The sequence below is a fragment of the Leuresthes tenuis genome, unplaced genomic scaffold (genome assembly GCF_036924035.1).
Source record: "Leuresthes tenuis unplaced genomic scaffold, fLeuTen1.0.hap1 SCAF_1, whole genome shotgun sequence".
Classification (NCBI taxonomy): domain Eukaryota; kingdom Metazoa; phylum Chordata; class Actinopteri; order Atheriniformes; family Atherinopsidae; genus Leuresthes; species Leuresthes tenuis.
Genome location: NW_027325355.1, coordinates 24,594,644 through 24,618,363, shown reverse-complemented (window position 1 = coordinate 24,618,363; position 23,720 = coordinate 24,594,644).

Below are 23,720 nucleotides of genomic sequence, written 5' to 3'. Positions count from 1 at the left end.
CCAGAGACAGAACATTACCGTGGACCAGAGACAAAACATTACCGTGAAACCAAAACAGAACATTATCGTGGACCAGAAACGGAACATTACCGTGAAACAGAAACACAACATTATCGTGGACCAGAGACGGAACATTACCGTGAAACCAAACATTATCGTGGACCAGAAATCGAACATTATCGTGGACCAGAGACAGAACATTACCGTGGACCAGAAATGGAACATTACCGTGAAACCGAACATTATCGTGGACCAGAGACGGAACATTACCGTGAAACCGAACATCATCGTCGACCAGAAATCGAACATTATCGTGGACCAGAGACAGAACATTACCGTGGACCAGAAATGGAACATTACCGTGAAACCGAACATTACCATGGACCAGATACGGAACATTACCGTGGACCAGAACATTACCGTGGACCAGAACATTACCGTGAAACCGATCATTATCGTGAAACCAAACATTATCGTGGACCAGAGACCAAACATTACCGTGAAACCGAACATTACCGTGGACCAGAGACCGAACATTACCGTGAAACCGAAACAGAACATTATCGTGGACCAGAAACGGAACATTACCGTGAAACAGAAACACAACATTATCGTGGACCAGAAACGGAACATTACCGTGTAACAGAAACAGAACATTAGCGTTGACCAGAGACAGAACATTATCGTGGACCAAAGACGGAACATTATCGTGGACCAGAGACGGAACATTACCGTGAAACCGAACATTATCGTGGACCAGACACAGAACATTACCGTGGACCAGAGACAGAACATTACCATGAAACCGAAACACAACATTATCGTGGACCAGAAACGGAACATTACCGTGAAACCGAACATTATCGTGGACCAGAGATCGAACATTATCGTGAAACCGAACATTATCGTGGACCAGACACAGAACATTACCGTGGACCAGAGACAGAACATTACCATGAAACCGAAACAGAACATTATCGTGGACCAGAAACGGAACATTACCGTGAAACAGAAACACAAAATTATCGTGGACCAGAAACGGAACATTACTGTGGACCAGAGACAGAACATTACCGTGGACCAGAGACAGAACATTACTGTGGACCAGAGACAGAACATTACCGTGGACCAGAGACAGAACATTACCGTGGACCAGAGACAGAACATTACTGTGGACCAGAGACCGAACTTTACCTTGAAACCGAACGTTACCGTGGACCAGAGACAGAACATTACCATGGACAAGAGACAGAACATTACCATGAAACAGAACATTATCATGGACCAGAGATCGAACATTACCGTGGACCAGAGACAGAACATTACCGTGGACCAGAGACGGAACATTACCGTGGACCAGAGACGGAACATTACCGTGAAACAGAAACAGAACATTAGCGTGGACCAGAGACAGAACATTACCGTGAACCAGCGACAGAACATTACCGTGAAACAGAAACACAACATTACCGTGGACCAGAGACAGAACATTACCGTGAAACGGAAACAGAACATTACCGTGAAACCGAAACAGAACATTACCATGGACCAGAGACAGAACATTACCGTGGACCAGAGACAGAACATTTCCGTGGACCAGAGACAGAACATTACCGTGGACCAGAGACAGAACATTATCGTGGACCAGACACAGAACATTACCGTGGACCAGAGACAGAACATTACCGGGAAACCGAGACAGAACATTATCGTGGACCAGAAACGGAACATTACCGTGAAACCGAACATTATCATGGACCAGAGATCGAACATTACCGTGGACCAGATACAGAACATTACCGTGGACCAGAGACAGAACATTTCCATGGACCAGAGACCCAACTTTACCTTGAAACCGAACATTACCGTGGACCAGAGACAGAATATTACCATGGACCAGAGACAGAACATTACCGTGAAAAAGAACATTATCATGGACCAGAAACGGAACATTACCGTGAAACAGAAACACAACATTATCGTGGACCAGAGACGGAACATTACCGTGAAACCTAAACAGAACATTATCGTGGACCAGAAACGGAAAATTATCGTGAAACCGAACATTATCGTGGACCAGAGACGGAACATTACCGTGAAACAGAAACACAACATTACCGTGGACCAGAGACAGAACATTACCGTGAAACGGAAACAGAAAATTATCGTGAAACTGAAACGGAACATTACCGTGTACCAGAGACAGAACATTACCTTGAAACCAAAACAGAACATTATCGTGGACCAGAAACGGAACATTACCGTGAAACAGAAACACAACATTATCGTGGATCAGAGACAGAACATTATCGTGGATCAGAGACAGAACATTATCGTGGACCAGAGACGGAACATTATCGTGGACCAGAGACAGAACATTACCGTGAAACCTAAACAGAACATTATCGTTGACCAGAAACGGAACATTATCGTGAAATCGAACATTATCGTGGACCAGAAACACAACATTATCGTGGACCAGAAACGGAACATTACCGTGAAACAGAAACACAACATTATCGTGGACCAGAGACGGAACATTACCGTGAAACCGAACATTAACTTGGACCAGAGACAGAACATTACCGTGGACCAGAGACAAAACATTACCGTGAAACCAAAACAGAACATTATCGTGGACCAGAAACGGAACATTACCGTGAAACAGAAACACAACATTATCGTGGACCAGAGACGGAACATTACCGTGAAACCGAACATTATCGTGGACCAGAAATCGAACATTATCGTGGACCAGAGACAGAACATTACCGTGGACCAGAAATGGAACATTACCGTGAAACCGAACATTATCGTGGACCAGAGACGGAACATTACCGTGAAACCGAACATCATCGTCGACCAGAAATCGAACATTATCGTGGACCAGAGACAAAACATTACCGTGGACCAGAAATGGAACATTACCGTGAAACCGAACATTACCATGGACCAGATACGGAACATTACCGTGGAGCAGAACATTACCGTGGACCAGAACATTACCGTGAAACCGATCATTATCGTGAAACCAAACATTATCGTGGACCAGAGACCAAACATTACCGTGAAACCGAACATTACCGTGGACCAGAGACCGAACATTACCGTGAAACCGAAACAGAACATTATCGTGGACCAGAAACGGAACATTACCGTGAAACAGAAACACAACATTATCGTGGACCAGAAACGGAACATTACCGTGTAACAGAAACAGAACATTAGCGTGGACCAGAGACAGAACATTATCGTGGACCAAAGACGGAACATTATCGTGGACCAGAGACGGAACATTACCGTGAAACTGAACATTATCGTGGACCAGACACAGAACATTACCGTGGACCAGAGACAGAACATTGCCGTCAAACCGAACATTATCGTGGACCAGACACAGAACATTACCGTGGACCAGAGACAGAACATTGCCGTCAAACCGAACATTATCGTGGACCAGAAACGGAACATTACCGTGAAACAGAAACACAAAATTATCGTGGACCAGAAACAGAACATTACCGTGATACAGAAACAGAACATTATCCTGGACCAGAGACGGAACACTATCGTGAAACCGAACATTATCGTGGACCAGAGATCGAACATTACCGTGGACCAGAGACAGAACATTACCGTGGACCAGAGACGGAACATTACCGTGGACCAGAGACAGAACATTACCGTGGACCAGAGACAGAACATTACCATGGACCAGAGACAGAACTTTACCTTGAAACCGAACATTATCGTGGACCAGAAACGGAACATTACCGTGAAACAGAAACACAAAATTATCGTGGACCAGAAACGGAACATTACCGTGATACAGAAACAGAACATTATCGTGGACCAGAGACGGAACATTACCGTGAAACCGAACATTATCGTGGACCAGAGATCGAACATTACCGTGGACCAGAGACAGAACATTACCGTGGACCAGAGACAGAACATTACCGTGGACCAGAGACAGAACATTACCATGGACCAGAGACAGAACATTACCGTGAAATAGAACATTATCATGGACCAGAAACGGAACATTACCGTGAAACAGAAACACAACATTATCGTGGACCAGAGACGGAACATTACCGTGAAACCTAAACAGAACATTATCGTGGACCAGAAACGGAAAATTATCGTGAAACCGAACATTATCGTGGACCAGAGACGGAACATTACCGTGAAACAGAAACACAACATTACCGTGGACCAGAGACAGAACATTACCGTGAAACGGAAACAGAAAATTATCGTGAAACTGAAACGGAACATTACCGTGTACCAGAGACAGAACATTACCTTGAAACCAAAACAGAACATTATCGTGGACCAGAAACGGAACATTACCGTGAAACAGAAACACAACATTATCGTGGATCAGAGACGGAACATTACCGTGGACCAGAACATTACCGTGGACCAGAACATTACCGTGAAACCGAACATTATCGTGAAACCGAGCATTATCGTGTACCAGAGACCGAACATTACCGTGAAACTGAACTTTACCGTGGACCAGAGACCAAACATTACCATGAAACCGAAACAGAACATTATCGTGGACCAGAAACGGAACATTACCGTGAAACAGAAACACAACATTATCGTGGACCAGAAACGGAACATTACCGTGAAACAGAAACAGAACATTAGCGTGGACCAGAGACAGAACATTACCGTGAAACAGGAAAACAACATTATCGTGGACCAGAAACGGAACATTACCGTGAAACAGAAACAGAACATTAGCGTGGACCAGAGACAGAACATTACCGTGAACCAGAGACAGAACATTACCGTGAAACAGAAACACAACATTACCGTGGACCAGAGACAGAACATTACCGTGAAACGGAAACAGAACATTACCGTGGACCAGAAACGGAACATTATCATAGACCAGAGACGGAACATTACCGTGGACCAGAAACAGAACATTATCGTGAAACCGAACATTATCATGGACCAGAGACGGAACATTACCGTGAAACAGAAACACAACATTACCGTGGACCAGAGACAGAACATTACCGTGAAACGGAAACAGAACATTATCGTGGACCAGAAACGGAACATTACCGTGAAACAGAAACACAAAATTATCGTGGACCAGAAACGGAACATTACCATGAAACAGAACATTATCGTGGACCAAAGACGGAACATTATCGTGGACCAGAGACGGAACATTACCTTGAAACCGAACATTATCGTGGACCAGACACAGAACATTACCGTGGACCAGAGACAGAACATTACCATGAAACCGAACATTATCGTGGACCAGAAACGGAACATTACCGTGAAAGAGAAACAAAAAATTATCGTGGACCAGAAACGGAACATTACCGTGATACAGAAACAGAACATTATCGTGGACCAGAGACGGAACATTACCGTGAAACCGAACATTATCGTGGACCAGAGACAAAATATTACCGTGGACCAGAGACAGAACATTACCGTGGACCAGAGACCGAACATTACCTTGAAACCGAACATTACCGTGGACCAGAAACAGAAAATTACCATGGACCAGAGACAGAACATTACCGTGAAACAGAACATTGTCATGGACCAGAAACGGAACATTACCGTGAAACAGAAACACAACATTATCGTGGACCAGAGACGGAACATTACCGTGGACCAGAGACGGAACATTACCGTCAAACCGAAACAGAACATTATCGTGGACCAGAAACGGAACATTACCGTGAAACCGAAAAAGAACATTATCGTGGACCAGACACGGAACATTACCGTGGACCATAGACAGAACATTACCGTGAAACCGAAACAGAACATTATCGTGGACCAGAAACGGAACATTACCGTGAAACAGAAACACAAAATTATCGTGGACCAGAGATAGAACATTACCGTGGACCAGAGACAGAACATTACCGTGGACCAGAGACAGAACATTTCCGTGGACCAGAGACAGAACTTTACCGTGGACCAGAGACAGAGCATTACTGTGGACCAGAGACCGAACTTTACCTTGAAACTGAACATTACCGTGGACCAGAGACAGAATATTACCATGGACCAGAGACAGAACATTACCATGAAACAGAACATTATCATGGACCAGAAACGGAACATTACCGTGAAAAAGAAAAACAACATTATCGTGGACCAGAAACGGAACATTACCGTGAAACAGAAACAGAACATTAGCGTGGACCAGAGACAGAACATTACCGTGAACCAGAGACAGAACATTACCGTGAAACAGAAACACAACATTACCGTGGACCAGAGACAGAACATTACCGTGAAACGGAAACAGAACATTACCGTGGACCAGACACAGAACATTACCGTGGACCAGAGACAGAACATTACCATGAAACCGAACATTATCGTGGACCAGAGACGGAACATTACCTTGAAACCGAACATTATCGTGGACCAGACACAGAACATTACCGTGGACCAGAGACAGAACATTACCATGAAACCGAACATTATCGTGGACCAGAAACGGAACATTACCGTGAAAGAGAAACAAAAAATTATCGTGGACCAGAAACGGAACATTACCGTGATACAGAAACAGAACATTATCGTGGACCAGAGACGGAACATTACCGTGAAACCGAACATTATCGTGGACCAGAGACAGAATATTACCGTGGACCAGAGACAGAACATTACCGTGGACCAGAGACCGAACATTACCTTGAAACCGAACATTACCGTGGACCAGAAACAGAAAATTACCATGGACCAGAGACAGAACATTACCGTGAAAGAGAACATTGTCATGGACCAGAAACGGAACATTACCGTGAAACAGAAACACAACATTATCGTGGACCAGAGACGGAACATTACCGTGGACCAGAGACGGAACATTACCGTCAAACCGAAACAGAACATTATCGTGGACCAGAAACGGAACATTACCGTGAAACCGAAAAAGAACATTATCGTGCACCAGACACGGAACATTACCGTGGACCATAGACAGAACATTACCGTGAAACCGAAACAGAACATTATCTTGGACCAGAAACGAAACATTACCGTGAAACAGAAACACAAAATTATCGTGGACCAGAGACAGAACATTACCGTGGACCAGAGACAGAACATTACCGTGGACCAGAGACAGAAAATTTCCGTGGACCAGAGACAGAACTTTACCGTGGACCAGAGACAGAGCATTACTGTGGACCAGAGACCGAACTTTACCTTGAAACTGAACATTACCGTGGACCAGAGACAGAATATTACCATGGACCAGAGACAGAACATTACCATGAAACAGAACATTATCATGGACCAGAAACGGAACATTACCGTGAAACAGAAAAACAACATTATCGTGGACCAGAGACGGAACATTATCTTGGACCAGAAACGGAACATTATCGTGAAACCGAACATTATCGTGGACCAGAGACGGAACTTTACCGTCAAACAGAAACACAACATTACCGTGGACCAGAGACCGAACATTACCGTGAAACGGAAACAGAACATTACCGTGAAACAAAAACAGAACATTATCGTGGATCAGAAACGGAACATTACCGTGAAACAGAAACACAAAATTATCGTGGACCAGAAACGGAACATTACCATGAAACACAACATTATCGTGGACCAAAGACGGAACATTATCGTGGACCAGAGACGGAACATTACCGTGAAACCTAACATTATCGTGGACCAGACACAGAACATTACCGTGAAACAGAAACAAAAAATTATCGTGGACCAGAAACGGAACATTACCGTGATACAGAAACAGAACAGTATCGTGGACCAGAGACAGAAAATTACCGTGAAACCGAACATTATCGTGGACCAGAGATCGAACATTATCGTGGACCAGAGACAGAATATTACCGTGGACCAGAGACAGAACATTACCATGAAACAGAACATTATCATGGACCAGAAACGGAACATTACCGTAAAACAGAAAAACAACATTATCGTGGACCAGAGACGGAACATTATCGTGAACCAGAAACGGAACATTATCGTGAAACCGAACATTATCGTGTACCAGAGACGGAACATTACCGTCAAACAGAAACACAATGTTACCGTGGACCAGAGACAGAACATTACCGTGAAACGGAAACAGAACATTACCGTGAAACCGAAACAGAACATTATCGTGGACCAGAAACGGAACATTACCGTGAAACAGAAACACAAAATTATCGTTGACCAGAAACGGAACATTACCATGAAACAGATCATTATCGTGGACCAAAGACGCAACATTATCGTGGACCAGAGACGGAACATTACCGTGAAACCGAACAATATCGTGGACCAGACACAGAACATTATCGTGGACCAGAGACAGAACATTACCATGAAACCGAACATTATCGTGGACCAGAAACGGAACATTACCGTGGACCAGAGATCGAACATTATCGTGGACCAGAGACAGAATATTACCGTGGACCAGAGACAGAACATTACCGTGGACCAGAGACAGAACATTACCGTGGACCAGAGACCGAACATTACCTTGAAACCGAACATTACCGTGGACCAGAAACAGAAAATTACCATGGACCAGAGACAGAACATTACCGTGAAACAGAACATTGTCATGGACCAGAAACGGAACATTACCGTGAAACAGAAACACAACATTATCGTGGACCAGAGACGGAACATTACCGTGGACCAGAGACGGAACGTTACCGTGAAACCGAAACAGAACATTATCGTGGACCAGAAGCGGAACATTACCGTGAAACCGAAACAGAACATTATCGTGGACCAGACACGGAACATTACCGTTAAACCGAACATTATCGTGGACCAGAGATCGAACATTACCGTGGACAAGAGACAGAACATTACCGTGGACCAGAGACAGAACATTACCGTGGACCAGAGACCGAACTTTACCGTGAAACAGAACATTATCATGAACCAGAAACGGAACATTACCGTGAAACAGAAACAGAACATTATAGTGTACCAGAAACGGAACATTACCGTGAAACCGAAACAGAAGATTATCGTGGACCAGAAAAGGAACATTACCGTGAAACAGAAACACAACATTACCGTGGACCAGAGACAGAACATTACCTTGAAACCAAAACAGAACATTATCGTGGACCAGAAACGGAACATTATCGTGGACCAGAGACAGAACATTACCGTGAAACCGAAACAGAACATTATCGTGGACCAGAAACGGAACATTATCGTGGACCAGAGACAGAACATTATCGTGGATCAGAGACAGAACATTATGGTGGACCAGAGACGGAACATTATCATGGACCAGAGACAGAACATTACCGTGAAACCTAAACAGAACATTATCGTTGACCAGAAACGGAACATTATCGTGAAACCGAACATTATCGTGGACCAGAAACACAAAATTATCGTGGACCAGAGACAGAACATTACCATGAAACTGAAACAGAACATTATCGTGGACCAGAAACGGAACATTACCGTGAAACAGAAACACAAAATTATCGTGGACCAGAAACAGAACATTACCGTGAAACAGAAACACAACATTATCGTGGACCAGAGACGGAACATTACCGTGAAACCGAACATTATCGTGGACCAGAGATCGAACATTACCGTGGACCAGAGACAGAACATTACCGTGGACCAGAGACAGAACATTACCGTGAAAAAGAAACAGAACATTACCGTGGACCAGAAACGGAACATTATCGTGGACCAGAGAAAGAACATTACCGTGGACCAGAGACAGAACATTATCGTGGACCAGAAACGGAACATTACCATGAAACAGAACATTATCGTGGACCAAAGACGGAACATTATCGTGGACCAGAGACGGAACATTACCGTGAAACCGAACATTATCGTGGACCAGACACAGAACATTACCGTGGACCAGAGACAGAACATTACCATGAAACCGAACATTATCGTGGACCAGAGACATAACATTATCGTGGATCAGAGACAGAACATTATGGTGGACCAGAGACGGAACATTATCATGGACCAGAGACAGAACATTACCGTGAAACCTAAACAGAACATTATCGTTGACCAGAAACGGAACATTATCGTGAAACCGAACATTATCGTGGACCAGAAACACAAAATTATCGTGGACCAGAGACAGAACATTACCATGAAACCGAAACAGAACATTATCGTGGACCAGAAACGGAACATTACCGTGAAACAGAAACACAAAATTATCGTGGACCAGAAACGGAACATTACCGTGAAACAGAAACACAACATTATCGTGGACCAGAGACGGAACATTACCGTGAAACCGAACATTATCGTGGACCAGAGATCGAACATTACCGTGGACCAGAGACAGAACATTACCGTGGACCAGAGACAGAACATTACCGTGAAAAAGAAACAGAACATTACCGTGGACCAGAAACGGAACATTATCGTGGACCAGAGAAAGAACATTACCGTGGACCAGAGACAGAACATTATCGTGGACCAGAAACGGAACATTACCATGAAACAGAACATTATCGTGGACCAAAGACGGAACATTATCGTGGACCAGAGACGGAACATTACCATGAAACCGAACCTTATCGTGGACCAGAAACGGAACATTACCGTGAAACAGAAACAAAAAATTATCGTGGACCAGAAACGGAACATTACCGTGATACAGAAACAGAACATTATCGTGGACCAGAGACGGAACATTACCGTGAAACCGAAAAAGAACATTATCGTGGACCAGACACGGAACATTACCGTGGACCATAGACAGAACATTACCGTGAAACCGAAACAGAACATTATCGTGGACCAGAAACGGAACATTACCGTGAAACAGAAACACAAAATTATCGTGGACCAGAGATAGAACATTACCGTGGACCAGAGACAGAACATTACCGTGGACCAGAGACAGAACATTTCCGTGGACCAGAGACAGAACTTTACCGTGGACCAGAGACAGAGCATTACTGTGGACCAGAGACCGAACTTTACCTTGAAACTGAACATTACCGTGGACCAGAGACAGAATATTACCATGGACCAGAGACAGAACATTACCATGAAACAGAACATTATCATGGACCAGAAACGGAACATTACCGTGAAACAGAAAAACAACATTATCGTGGACCAGAGACGGAACATTATCTTGGACCAGAAACGGAACATTATCGTGAAACCGAACATTATCGTGGACCAGAGACGGAACATTACCGTCAAACAGAAACACAACATTACCTTGGACCAGAGACAGAACATTACCATGAAACGGAAACAGAACATTACCATGAAACAAAAACAGAACATTATCGTGGACCAGAAACGGAACATTACCGTGAAACAGAAACACAAAATTATCGTGGACCAGAAACGGAACATTACCATGAAACAGATCATTATCGTGGACCAAAGACGGAACATTATCGTGGACCAGAGACGGAACATTACCGTGAAACCGAACATTATCGTGGACCAGACACAGAACATTACCGTGGACCAGAGACAGAACATTACCATGAAACCGAACATTATCGTGGACCAGAAACGGAACATTACCGTGAAACAGAAACAAAAAATTATCGTGGACCAGAAACGGAACATTACCGTGATACAGAAACAGAACATTATCGTGGACCAGAGACAGAAAATTACCGTGAAACCGAACATTATCGTGGACCAGAGACAGAATATTACAGTGGACCAGAGACAGAACATTACCGTGGACCAGAGACCGAACATTACCTTGAAACCGAACATTACCGTGGACCAGAAACAGAAAATTACCATGGACCAGAGACAGAACATTACCGTGAAACAGAACATTGTCATGGACCAGAAACGGAACATTACCGTGAAACAGAAACACAACATTATCGTGGACCAGAGACGGAACATTACCGTGGACCAGAGACGGAACATTACCGTGAAACCGAAACAGAACATTATCGTGGACCAGAAACGGAACATTACCGTGAAACCGAAAAAGAACATTATCGTGGACCAGACACGGAACATTACCGTGAAACCGAACATTATCGTGGACCAGAGATCGAACATTACCGTGGACCAGAGACAGAACATTAGCGTGGACCAGAGACAGAACATTATCGTGGACCAGACACAGAACATTACCGTGGACCAGAGACAGAACATTACCATGAAACCGAACCTTATCGTGGACCAGAAACGGAACATTACCGTGAAACAGAAACAAAAAATTATCGTGGACCAGAAACGGAACATTACCGTGATACAGAAACAGAACATTATCGGGGACGAGAGACGGAACATTACCGTGAAACCGAATATTATTGTGGACCAGAGATCGAACATTACCGTGGACCAGAGACAGAACATTACCGTGGACCAGAGACAGAACATTACCGTGGACCAGAGACAGAACATTACCGTGGACCAGAGACCGAACATTACCTTGAAACCGAACATTACCGTGGACCAGAAACGGAACATTACCGTGAAACAGAAACAGAACATTACCGTGGACCAGAAACGGAACATTACCGTGAAACCGAAACAGAAGATTATCGTGGACCAGTAACGGAACATTACCGTGAAACAGAAACACAACATTACCGTGGACCAGAGACAGAACATTACCTTGAAACCAAAACAGAACATTATCGTAGACCAGAAACGGAACATTATCGTGGACCAGAGACAGAACATTACCGTGAAACCGAAACAGAACATTATCGTGGACCAGAAACGGAACATTATCGTGGACCAGAGACAGAACATTATCGTGGATCAGAGAGAGAACATTATCGTGGATCAGAGACAGAACATTATCGTGGACCAGAAACGGAACATTATCATGGACCAGAGACAGAACATTACCGTGAAACCTAAACAGAACATTATCGTTGACCAGAAACGGAACATTATCGTGAAACCGAACATTATCGTGGACCAGAAACACAAAATTATCGTGGACCAGAGACAGAACATTACCATGAAACCGAAACAGAACATTATCGTGGACCAGAAACGGAATATTACCGTGAAACAGAAACACAAAATTATCGTGGACCAGAGATCGAACATTACCGTGGACCAGAGACAGAACATTATCGTGGACCAGAAACGGAACATTACCGTGAAAAAGAAACAGAACATTACCGTGGACCAGAAACGGAACATTATCGTGGACCAGAGAAAGAACATTACCGTGAAACCGAAACAGAACATTAGCGTGGACCAGAGACAGAACATTACCGTGAAACCGAACATTATCGTGGACCAGACACAGAACATTACCGTGGACCATAGACAGAACATTACCGTGAAACCGAAACAGAACATTATTGTGGACCAGAAACGGAACATTACCGTGAAACAGAAACACAAAATTATCGTGGACCAGAGATAGAACATTACCGTGGACCAGAGACAGAACATTACCGTGGACCAGAGACAGAACATTTCCGTGGACCAGAGACAGAGCATTACTGTGGACCAGAGACCGAACTTTACCTTGAAACTGAACATTACCGTGGACCAGAGACAGAATATTACCATGGACCAGAGACAGAACATTACCATGAAACAGAACATTATCATGGACCAGAAACGGAACATTACCGTGAAACAGAAAAACAACATTATCGTGGACCAGAGACGGAACATTATCTTGGACCAGAAACGGAACATTATCGTGAAACCGAACATTATCGTGGACCAGAGACGGAATATTACCGTCAAACAGAAACACAACATTACCATGGACCAGAGACAGAACATTACCATGAAACGGAAGCAGAACATTACCGTGAAACAAAAACAGAACATTATCGTGGACCAGAAACGGAACATTACCGTGAAACAGAAACACAAAATTATCATGGACCAGAAACGGAACATTACCATGAAACACAACATTATCGTGGACCAAAGACGGAACATTATCGTGGACCAGAGACGGAACATTACCGTGAAACCGAACATTATCGTGGACCAGACACAGAACATTACCGTGGACCAGAGACAGAACATTACCATGAAACCGAACATTACCGTGAAACAGAAACAAAAAATTATCGTGGACCAGAAACGGAACATTACCGTGATACAGAAACAGAACATTATCGTGGACCAGAGACAGAACATTACCGTGAAACCGAACATTATCGTGGACCAGAGATCGAACATTATCGTGGACCAGAGACAGAATATTACCGTGGACCAGAGACAGAACATTACCATGAAACAGAACATTATCATGGACCAGAAACGGAACATTACCGTCAAACAGAAACACAACATTACCGTGGACCAGAGACGGAAAATTACCGTGAAACCGAAACAGAACATTATCGTGGACCAGAAACGGAACATTACCGTGAAACCGAAAAAGAACATTATCGTGGACCAGACACGGAACATTACCGTGGACCATAGACAGAACATTACCGTGAAACCGAAACAGAACATTATCGTGGACCAGAAACGGAACATTACCGTGAAACAGAAACACAAAATTATCGTGGACCAGAGATAGAACATTACCGTGGACCAGAGACAGAACATTACCGTGGACCAGAGACAGAACATTTCCGTGGACCAGAGACAGAACTTTACCGTGGACCAGAGACAGAGCATTACTGTGGACCAGAGACCGAACTTTACCTTGAAACTGAACATTACCGTGGACCAGAGACAGAATATTACCATGGACCAGAGACAGAACATTACCATGAAACAGAACATTATCATGGACCAGAAACGGAACATTACCGTGAAACAGAAAAACAACATTATCGTGGACCAGAGACGGAACATTATCTTGGACCAGAAACGGAACATTATCGTGAAACCGAACATTATCGTGGACCAGAGACGGAACATTACCGTCAAACAGAAACACAACATTACCTTGGACCAGAGACAGAACATTACCATGAAACGGAAACAGAACATTACCATGAAACAAAAACAGAACATTATCGTGGACCAGAAACGGAACATTACCGTGAAACAGAAACACAAAATTATCGTGGACCAGAAACGGAACATTACCATGAAACAGATCATTATCGTGGACCAAAGACGGAACATTATCGTGGACCAGAGACGGAACATTACCGTGAAACCGAACATTATCGTGGACCAGACACAGAACATTACCGTGGACCAGAGACAGAACATTACATGAAACCGAACATTATCGTGGACCAGAAACGGAACATTACCGTGAAACAGAAACAAAAAATTATCGTGGACCAGAAACGGAACATTACCGTGATACAGAAACAGAACATTATCGTGGACCAGAGACAGAAAATTACCGTGAAACCGAACATTATCGTGGACCAGAGACAGAATATTACAGTGGACCAGAGACAGAACATTACCGTGGACCAGAGACCGAACATTACCTTGAAACCGAACATTACCGTGGACCAGAAACAGAAAATTACCATGGACCAGAGACAGAACATTACCGTGAAACAGAACATTGTCATGGACCAGAAACGGAACATTACCGTGAAACAGAAACACAACATTATCGTGGACCAGAGACGGAACATTACCGTGGACCAGAGACGGAACATTACCGTGAAACCGAAACAGAACATTATCGTGGACCAGAAACGGAACATTACCGTGAAACCGAAAAAGAACATTATCGTGGACCAGACACGGAACATTACCGTGAAACCGAACATTATCGTGGACCAGAGATCGAACATTACCGTGGACCAGAGACAGAACATTAGCGTGGACCAGAGACAGAACATTATCGTGGACCAGACACAGAACATTACCGTGGACCAGAGACAGAACATTACCATGAAACCGAACCTTATCGTGGACCAGAAACGGAACATTACCGTGAAACAGAAACAAAAAATTATCGTGGACCAGAAACGGAACATTACCGTGATACAGAAACAGAACATTATCGGGGACGAGAGACGGAACATTACCGTGAAACCGAATATTATTGTGGACCAGAGATCGAACATTACCGTGGACCAGAGACAGAACATTACCGTGGACCAGAGACAGAACATTACCGTGGACCAGAGACAGAACATTACTGTGGACCAGAGACCGAACATTACCTTGAAACCAAACATTACCGTGGACCAGAAACGGAACATTACCGTGAAACAGAAACAGAACATTACCGTGGACCAGAAACGGAACATTACCGTGAAACCGAAACAGAAGATTATCGTGGACCAGTAACGGAACATTACCGTGAAACAGAAACACAACATTACCGTGGACCAGAGACAGAACATTACCTTGAAACCAAAACAGAACATTATTGTAGACCAGAAACGGAACATTATCGTGGACCAGAGACAGAACATTACCGTGAAACCGAAACAGAACATTATCGTGGACCAGAAACGGAACATTATCGTGGACCAGAGATAGAACATTATCGTGGATCAGAGAGAGAACATTATCGTGGATCAGAGACAGAACATTATCGTGGACCAGAAACGGAACATTATCATGGACCAGAGACAGAACATTACCGTGAAACCTAAACAGAACATTATCGTTGACCAGAAACGGAACATTATCGTGAAACCGAACATTATCGTGGACCAGAAACACAAAATTATCGTGGACCAGAGACAGAACATTACCATGAAACCGAAACAGAACATTATCGTGGACCAGAAACGGAATATTACCGTGAAACAGAAACACAAAATTATCGTGGACCAGAGATCGAACATTACCGTGGACCAGAGACAGAACATTATCGTGGACCAGAAACGGAACATTACCGTGAAAAAGAAACAGAACATTACCGTGGACCAGAAACGGAACATTATCGTGGACCAGAGAAAGAACATTACCGTGAAACCGAAACAGAACATTAGCGTGGACCAGAGACAGAACATTACCGTGAAACCGAACATTATCGTGGACCAGACACAGAACATTACCGTGGACCATAGACAGAACATTACCGTGAAACCGAAACAGAACATTATTGTGGACCAGAAACGGAACATTACCGTGAAACAGAAACACAAAATTATCGTGGACCAGAGATAGAACATTACCGTGGACCAGAGACAGAACATTACCGTGGACCAGAGACAGAACATTTCCGTGGACCAGAGACAGAGCATTACTGTGGACCAGAGACCGAACTTTACCTTGAAACTGAACATTACCGTGGACCAGAGACAGAATATTACCATGGACCAGAGACAGAACATTACCATGAAACAGAACATTATCATGGACCAGAAACGGAACATTACCGTGAAACAGAAAAGCAACATTATCGTGGACCAGAGACGGAACATTATCTTGGACCAGAAACGGAACATTATCGTGAAACCGAACATTATCGTGGACCAGAGACGGAATATTACCGTCAAACAGAAACACAACATTACCATGGACCAGAGACAGAACATTACCATGAAACGGAAGCAGAACATTACCGTGAAACAAAAACAGAACATTATCGTGGACCAGAAACGGAACATTACCGTGAAACAGAAACACAAAATTATCGTGGACCAGAAACGGAACATTACCATGAAACACAACATTATCGTGGACCAAAGACGGAACATTATCGTGGACCAGAGACGGAACATTACCGTGAAACCGAACATTATCGTGGACCAGACACAGAACATTACCGTGGACCAGAGACAGAACATTACCATGAAACCGAACATTACCGTGAAACAGAAACAAAAAATTATCGTGGACCAGAAACGGAACATTACCGTGATACAGAAACAGAACATTATCGTGGACCAGAGACAGAACATTACCGTGAAACCGAACATTATCGTGGACCAGAGATCGAACATTATCGTGGACCAGAGACAGAATATTACCGTGGACCAGAGACAGAACATTACCATGAAACAGAACATTATCATGGACCAGAAACGGAACATTACCGTCAAACAGAAACACAACATTACCGTGGACCAGAGACGGAAAATTACCGTGAAACCGAAACAGAACATTATCGTGGACCAGAAACGGAACATTACCGTGAAACCGAAAAAGAACATTATCTTGGACCAGACACGGAACATTACCGTGGACCATAGACAGAACATTACCGTGAAACCGAAACAGAACATTATCGTGGACCAGAAACGGAACATTACCGTGAAACAGAAACACAAAATTATCGTGGACCAGAGATAGAACATTACCGTGGACCAGAGACAGAACATTACCGTGGACCAGAGACAGAACATTTCCGTGGACCAGAGACAGAACTTTACCGTGGACCAGAGACAGAGCATTACTGTGGACCAGAGACCGAACTTTACCTTGAAACTGAACATTACCGTGGACCAGAGACAGAATATTACCATGGACCAGAGACAGAACATTACCATGAAACAGAACATTATCATGGACCAGAAACGGAACATTACCGTGAAACAGAAAAACAACATTATCGTGGACCAGAGACGGAACATTATCTTGGACCAGAAACGGAACATTATCGTGAAACCGAACATTATTGTGGACCAGAGACGGAACATTACCGTCAAACAGAAACACAACATTACCTTGGACCAGAGACAGAACATTACCATGAAACGGAAACAGAACATTACCATGAAACAAAAACAGAACATTATCGTGGACCAGAAACGGAACATTACCGTGAAACAGAAACACAAAATTATCGTGGACCAGAAACGGAACATTACCATGAAACAGATCATTATCGTGGACCAAAGACGGAACATTATCGTGGACCAGAGACGGAACATTACCGTGAAACCGAACATTATCGTGGACCAGACACAGAACATTACCGTGGACCAGAGACAGAACATTACCATGAAACCGAACATTATCGTGGACCAGAAACGGAACATTACCGTGAAACAGAAACAAAAAATTATCGTGGACCAGAAACGGAACATTACCATGAAACAGATCATTATCGTGGACCAAAGACGGAACATTATCGTGGACCAGAGACGGAACATTACCGTGAAACCGAACATTATCGTGGACCAGACACAGAACATTACCGTGGACCAGAGACAGAACATTACATGAAACCGAACATTATCGTGGACCAGAAACGGAACATTACCGTGAAACAGAAACAAAAAATTATCGTGGACCAGAAACGGAACATTACCGTGATACAGAAACAGAACATTATCGTGGACCAGAGACAGAAAATTACCGTGAAACCGAACATTATCGTGGACCAGAGACAGAATATTACAGTGGACCAGAGACAGAACATTACCGTGGACCAGAGACCGAACATTACCTTGAAACCGAACATTACCGTGGACCAGAAACAGAAAATTACCATGGACCAGAGACAGAACATTACCGTGAAACAGAACATTGTCATGGACCAGAAACGGAACATTACCGTGAAACAGAAACACAACATTATCGTGGACCAGAGACGGAACATTACCGTGGACCAGAGACGGAACATTACCGTGAAACCGAAACAGAACATTATCGTGGACCAGAAACGGAACATTACCGTGAAACCGAAAAAGAACATTATCGTGGACCAGACACGGAACATTACCGTGAAACCGAACATTATCGTGGACCAGAGATCGAACATTACCGTGGACCAGAGACAGAACATTAGCGTGGACCAGAGACAGAACATTATCGTGGACCAGACACAGAACATTACCGTGGACCAGAGACAGAACATTACCATGAAACCGAACCTTATCGTGGACCAGAAACGGAACATTACCGTGAAACAGAAACAAAAAATTATCGTGGACCAGAAACGGAACATTACCGTGATACAGAAACAGAACATTATCGGGGACGAGAGACGGAACATTACCGTGAAACCGAATATTATTGTGGACCAGAGATCGAACATTACCGTGGACCAGAGACAGAACATTACCGTGGACCAGAGACAGAACATTACCGTGGACCAGAGACAGAACATTACTGTGGACCAGAGACCGAACATTACCTTGAAACCGAACATTACCGTGGACCAGAAACGGAACATTACCGTGAAACAGAAACAGAACATTACCGTGGACCAGAAACGGAACATTACCGTGAAACCGAAACAGAAGATTATCGTGGACCAGTAACGGAACATTACCGTGAAACAGAAACACAACATTACCGTGGACCAGAGACAGAACATTACCTTGAAACCAAAACAGAACATTATTGTAGACCAGAAACGGAACATTATCGTGGACCAGAGACAGAACATTACCTTGAAACCGAAACAGAACATTATCGTGGACCAGAAACGGAACATTATCGTGGACCAGAGATAGAACATTATCGTGGATCAGAGAGAGAACATTATCGTGGATCAGAGACAGAACATTATCGTGGACCAGAAACGGAACATTATCATGGACCAGAGACAGAACATTACCGTGAAACCTAAACAGAACATTATCGTTGACCAGAAACGGAACATTATCGTGAAACCGAACATTATCGTGGACCAGAAACACAAAATTATCGTGGACCAGAGACAGAACATTACCATGAAACCGAAACAGAACATTATCGTGGACCAGAAACGGAATATTACCGTGAAACAGAAACACAAAATTATCGTGGACCAGAGATCGAACATTACCGTGGACCAGAGACAGAACATTATCGTGGACCAGAAACGGAACATTACCGTGAAAAAGAAACAGAACATTACCGTGGACCAGAAACGGAACATTATCGTGGACCAGAGAAAGAACATTACCGTGAAACCGAAACAGAACATTAGCGTGGACCAGAGACAGAACATTACCGTGAAACCGAACATTATCGTGGACCAGACACAGAACATTACCGTGGACCATAGACAGAACATTACCGTGAAACCGAAACAGAACATTATTGTGGACCAGAAACGGAACATTACCGTGAAACAGAAACACAAAATTATCGTGGACCAGAGATAGAACATTACCGTGGACCAGAGACAGAACATTACCGTGGACCAGAGACAGAACATTTCCGTGGACCAGAGACAGAGCATTACTGTGGACCAGAGACCGAACTTTACCTTGAAACTGAACATTACCGTGGACCAGAGACAGAATATTACCATGGACCAGAGACAGAACATTACCATGAAACAGAACATTATCATGGACCAGAAACGGAACATTACCGTGAAACAGAAAAGCAACATTATCGTGGACCAGAGACGGAACATTATCTTGGACCAGAAACGGAACATTATCGTGAAACCGAACATTATCGTGGACCAGAGACGGAATATTACCGTCAAACAGAAACACAACATTACCATGGACCAGAGACAGAACATTACCATGAAACGGAAGCAGAACATTACCGTGAAACAAAAACAGAACATTATCGTGGACCAGAAACGGAACATTACCGTGAAACAGAAACACAAAATTATCGTGGACCAGAAACGGAACATTACCATGAAACACAACATTATCGTGGACCAAAGACGGAACATTATCGTGGACCAGAGACGGAACATTACCGTGAAACCGAACATTATCGTGGACCAGACACAGAACATTACCGTGGACCAGAGACAGAACATTACCATGAAACCGAACATTACCGTGAAACAGAAACAAAAAATTATCGTGGACCAGAAACGGAACATTACCGTGATACAGAAACAGAACATTATCGTGGACCAGAGACAGAACATTACCGTGAAACCGAACATTATCGTGGACCAGAGATCGAACATTATCGTGGACCAGAGACAGAATATTACCGTGGACCAGAGACAGAACATTACCATGAAACAGAACATTATCATGGACCAGAAACGGAACATTACCGTCAAACAGAAACACAACATTACCGTGGACCAGAGACGGAAAATTACCGTGAAACCGAAACAGAACATTATCGTGGACCAGAAACGGAACATTACCGTGAAACCGAAAAAGAACATTATCTTGGACCAGACACGGAACATTACCGTGGACCATAGACAGAACATTACCGTGAAACCGAAACAGAACATTATCGTGGACCAGAAACGGAACATTACCGTGAAACAGAAACACAAAATTATCGTGGACCAGAGATAGAACATTACCGTGGACCAGAGACAGAACATTACCGTGGACCAGAGACAGAACATTTCCGTGGACCAGAGACAGAACTTTACCGTGGACCAGAGACAGAGCATTACTGTGGACCAGAGACCGAACTTTACCTTGAAACTGAACATTACCGTGGACCAGAGACAGAATATTACCATGGACCAGAGACAGAACATTACCATGAAACAGAACATTATCATGGACCAGAAACGGAACATTACCGTGAAACAGAAAAACAACATTATCGTGGACCAGAGACGGAACATTATCTTGGACCAGAAACGGAACATTATCGTGAAACCGAACATTATTGTGGACCAGAGACGGAACATTACCGTCAAACAGAAACACAACATTACCTTGGACCAGAGACAGAACATTACCATGAAACGGAAACAGAACATTACCATGAAACAAAAACAGAACATTATCGTGGACCAGAAACGGAACATTACCGTGAAACAGAAACACAAAATTATCGTGGACCAGAAACGGAACATTACCATGAAACAGATCATTATCGTGGACCAAAGACGGAACATTATCGTGGACCAGAGACGGAACATTACCGTGAAACCGAACATTATCGTGGACCAGACACAGAACATTACCGTGGACCAGAGACAGAACATTACCATGAAACCGAACATTATCGTGGACCAGAAACGGAACATTACCGTGAAACAGAAACAAAAAATTATCGTGGACCAGAAACGGAACATTACCGTGATACAGAAACAGAACATTATCGTGGACCAGAGACAGAAAATTACCGTGAAACCGAACATTATCGTGGACCAGAGACAGAATATTACAGTGGACCAGAGACAGAACATTACCGTGGACCAGAGACCGAACATTACCTTGAAACCGAACATTACCGTGGACCAGAAACAGAAAATTACCATGGACCAGAGACAGAACATTACCGTGAAACAGAACATTGTCATGGACCAGAAACGGAACATTACCGTGAAACAGAAACACAACATTATCGTGGACCAGAGACGGAACATTACCGTGGACCAGAGACGGAACATTACCGTGAAACCGAAACAGAACATTATCGTGGACCAGAAACGGAACATTACCGTGAAACCGAAAAAGAACATTATCGTGGACCAGACACGGAACATTACCGTGAAACCGAACATTATCGTGGACCAGAGATCGAACATTACCGTGGACCAGAGACAGAACATTAGCGTGGACCAGAGACAGAACATTATCGTGGACCAGACACAGAACATTACCTTGGACCAGAGACAGAACATTACCATGAAACCGAACCTTATCGTGGACAAGAAACGGAACATTACCGTGAAACAGAAACAAAAAATTATCGTGGACCAGAAACGGAACATTACCGTGATACAGAAACAGAACATTATCGGGGACGAGAGACGGAACATTACCGTGAAACCGAATATTATTGTGGACCAGAGATCGAACATTACCGTGGACCAGAGACAGAACATTACCGTGGACCAGAGACAGAACATTACCGTGGACCAGAGACAGAACATTACCGTGGACCAGAGACCGAACATTACCTTGAAACCGAACATTACCGTGGACCAGAAACGGAACATTACCGTGAAACAGAAACAGAACATTACCGTGGACCAGAAACGGAACATTACCGTGAAACCGAAAAAGAAGATTATCGTG